The sequence below is a fragment of the Oryza glaberrima genome, chromosome 8, assembly GCF_000147395.1.
Source record: "Oryza glaberrima chromosome 8, OglaRS2, whole genome shotgun sequence".
NCBI classification, from domain to species: domain Eukaryota; kingdom Viridiplantae; phylum Streptophyta; class Magnoliopsida; order Poales; family Poaceae; genus Oryza; species Oryza glaberrima.
In genome coordinates this window covers 7652244-7656414 of record NC_068333.1, presented here as the reverse complement: position 1 = coordinate 7656414, position 4171 = coordinate 7652244, and the positions used below count along the sequence as shown (strand labels likewise).

Genomic DNA, 4171 nt, shown 5'->3' with positions numbered 1-4171 from the left:
CGATTCCTTTGGTCAAAGGAACCATATAGGATTTTTTTTTTATAGGAATCAGATCTTGTAAAATTCCTCTAGTTTCCCTCAAATTTCAAACGAAGTTAGAGGGACAGTCACTAAATGGATTCAGTGGCTAAGCCAGGATTTGTTATATAAGGAGGGCCAACTTGACAAAGATCATGATTAAAAAATAGCATAAAATTGCATGCAAATTTTAAAATTCTTTTATAGGCAATAATAAATCGTATTATCGTACATAAAACACACAAAAACACAAAAGATTGATAGACAGGTAGCATGTACTTATTTATTTTAATTTAGTGTTATGAATACTGAGCAAATAAATCATAATCGGTGATAATATCATCCAAGTTAAATATCTAGATAAATAGGCAATCAACCTGAAAAAAATATGAGCAACAAACTATTTATCTTGCAAGTGTTAACTGCACTACAAGAATCTATTTAATCTATGACGAAAAAAATTCGTCATGGATCATTGAAAATTCATCATAAGAATTTGTCTGTGATGATTATACTTATCATCATCTATTGAGCGTCACAGATTAAATCTGCCGACGTTTTCTCCGAAATCGTCACGGATCAAAACAATCTATGACGTTTTTTAACCGTCATAAAACGCTTATGGGCTCGTGTAGTCCAGCCCAGGCCCAACCTTTGTGACGAAATTAAACGTCACAGATGGTTGCCACGTGGCGACCAACATGGCAGGTGACGTGGCCGTTTTGACACGTGTGCGATGACGTGGCAGCTGACATCAGCAATTTTTTTTATACGGCCCATTATTTTTCTAAACGGCCCATTATTTTTTTTGACGGCCCATTAACTTTAAAACAGAGGCCCATTAATTTTTTTAGACTAACCCATTTTAAAATTGGCCCATTTTAGAACTAGGCCCATTTTATCAACCAACTATCAAATCAAAGCCCACTAAACAAGCCTATTAAATTTGAGCCCACCAAATTCAATCCAATTTCTCATACCATTTCAGATTCAAACCTAATTACAGGTACTATCTCAGATTCAACTAATAACAGATACAATCAGAATACAACAGAATTCAAACAATATTTCATCTCAGATTCAACCTAATAATAGGAAATCTGAAAACAGAAAACAAAACAAATCTTTTAAACATTGAATGGAATCACTCCTTGCTTCTCGTCCTCCACTCATAGCAAATAGAGGATTGAATTACATCAAGGCCTTCTTGTTGATGTGCAAATGGAATTTTTTGCTACAACTTATACATAGGGCCTGTTTGGTACAGCTCTAACTCCTAAATATAACTCCAGGAGTTGAGTCTGGAGTGGAGTTGTGGAGCTGTGGAGCTGCCTAAACCCAGCTCCACAACTCTAGTACATTTTGTGAAAGAGCTCCGCCCAACTCCACTCCCAGTTTCGGTGGAGCTGAAACTGTTTGGATGAGCTCCAGCTCCAGGAGAGATGGAGCTCGAGCTGGAGCTGGAGCTATGCCAAACAGGCCCATAGCTTCTTGAGATGTGCTGCAAAAATACAATTTTAGTGTCAATAAAAGGAGTCAACAATATTAAGTCACTAAACTACTCAACAATATTAGTCCTCCCTCCTAATTTTCTTTTTCTAAATGTGAATAAATATAGGTTAATGGAGTTATTTTTGTGGCATATGTTTAGGGCATCCTCTACTCAGAATTAGAAGGAAAACAGAAGGCATTAAACTATAGAATAATGGTATGAATAAAGTAATAAGCACCTCAATATATCTGTCCATAAGAAATAAAAGGACAGGTACCAACCAAAAACAGGCAGGACATCACCTAAGTTATTTATACAAATGACTACAAATATTTCATCTCAAACTCGAAAAAGAAAAATGCAGTCTCGAGCTCAAACCAGCAATACCATCAGAAACATCAAATGCAATCTAGCTATCCATCGCCCGCTAGGCTACATACTACCTATTCACCTCTTCACTTCTCTTTCAGCAAGGGATAAATAAATGATGTGAAAATGAGACGACGTTACAAATATATTTCGACCGATTATGGTTCGGTCACCATATAGGAATTACAGATACAGCAGGAGAAAAAATGATTCGAGGGCCAACCATCCTTAAAATTTAGCGCTAAATAGGAAGAGTTATTATTCATTGCATGGAGATAAATAAATATGGCCACAAAAATTCCATGGTGCTTCAATAGTGCTACAGAAATGCATCAAAAGGGAACTTTCATACATTATCACAGATTTCCCAATTACCCTCATATCAAGTTATCAACCATATAGAGCCAGTGATCTTCAAATTTATATCAACCATATACAGCCATTGATCTGCAAATTGCAAACTTCCACACATCCAGAGAACCAACCTGGAATAACAATCTACCTATCTTCATTGAGATTTGAGATATTGATCATGTAGGAAGCACTGTATCTGAATAGAAATAGCCAGGCTCAGTTCCACTAAGTGCAGGCAAAAGTAGCAAAAGTAGCTAGGCTAGTTATCGTTAAAGAGTTCAATTCTGTTGGCAAATTAGAAATCAAATTGTATTATCAATACAAATAATTGTACAAAATATGCTTTGTATTGTCAGGTCTACTGGCAAGAGATATCTTTTAAACAAAATTTTAAGAACTGCAAGAGTAAAGTAGCCCAAATTTCACATGAGATATGCAATAAAGCGTATATCTTGTGCAGACAAGTGGCACTTATGATGAATTGGAATTAAAAATAAGCATATTAACTCTAGAGGATCCAAAATTATCCTTCTGTAATTGAAAGGCAAACAGTCTTGGTGAAAGTTAGTTGTAAATTACATTCGACGAAATAATAATACTCGTGGATGCTCAAGCTTTGTGATTTGCTCATTTGTTTAGCTTATATTATCATGGTTGAGGAGCATTCATGTACATATTTATTCCCTTAGTGGCATATATGCATTATATATCAGAGGCGTCAACACCCACACAGTATGCAATGCACCACATCACAAATGCAATCAATCGTATAAATACAGAGGAAGCAGCAGCAGTCAGGAGATTACTTCACATGTAAAGACACTAAATGTTTCAGGCATTCTTTCCAAAAAAATGTTTCAAGCAGTTTTTACATTCTATATACAGAGGAGATGTACCTACACTGGAAAAAAAATGAAGATTGGCAGGATGAAGGGATCCGGCGAGTCGGCATCTTCCTCGGCGAATCAACTCACTGCTCACCGTTGCAAGCGAATCAACAACTCCACATGAGATTGGAGAAAAAGGAAAATAACAAGCAGGGTCTAGATGGATTTGTTGACCTGAGATATATGGAGGGACATCGAAAGCAGTTGAAGAATAGGCGATGGGTCGACCCTCGCCATAAAGCCACATCGCCGTCGGCCTCCTCGAGGCGACGAGCCCCAATCCACCCCCCACCCTCCTTGAGGTTGCCGCTCGGGCCGCCCGCTGGCGCCGCCTCCATCCGCCCGCCGCCCAGCGCCGTCGCCACCCGGGCCCTCCCGCTTTTGTTTTGGTCATTTTTCTATATGACTTTGTTTCAATAATTTGAATTTGAATTTCAAATTATAATAACTTCAAACAACATTTTCAAATACTAAATGATTTCAAATGAAAACGTCATCAACAACAAAGTTATATAAATCATCAATATCTATAACTTTTGTTTTGGTCATTTTGCTATATGAATCTGTTTCAATAATTTGAATTTGAATTTCAAATTATAACAACTTCAAACAACATTTTCAAATACTAAATGATTTCAACTGAAAAAGTCATCAACAACAAAGTTATATAAATCATCAATATCTATAACTTTCTTTTGGTTATTTTGTTATATGACTCTGTTTCAATAATTTGAATTTGAATTTCAAATTATAACAACTTCAAACAACATTTTCAAATACTAAATGATTTCAACTAAAAAAGTCATTAACAACAAAGTTGTATAAATCATCAATATCTACAACTTTTGTTTTGGTCATTTTGGTATATGACTTTGTTTCAATAATTTGAATTGAATTTCAAATTATGACAACTGCAAACAATATTTTCAAATACTAAATGATTTCAACTGAAAAAGTCATCAACATTAAAGTTGTATAACTTATCAATATCTATAACTTTTATTTTGGTCATTTCTTCATCCAATTAAGTGATAGTAACATTATTCATAAA

At 35.5% G+C, this 4171-nt stretch overlaps 1 long non-coding RNA gene across 2 annotated transcripts; it reads right to left on the bottom strand.

Moving 5' to 3' along the window:
- Window positions 1-1162: 1162 nt before the first annotated feature.
- LOC127783297 (uncharacterized) lies at window positions 1163-3469 on the bottom strand. 2 transcript variants are annotated; one of them, XR_008019277.1, is made up of 3 exons: window positions 3295-3469; window positions 3134-3206; window positions 1163-1519 (listed from the first exon to the last, which is right to left on the bottom strand). It is a non-coding gene; the product is annotated as an uncharacterized LOC127783297 (long non-coding RNA). The 2 variants fall into 2 exon arrangements; XR_008019278.1 differs by lacking the exon at window positions 1163-1519 and adding an exon at window positions 2372-2429.
- Between the last annotated feature and the right edge of the window lie 702 nt (window positions 3470-4171).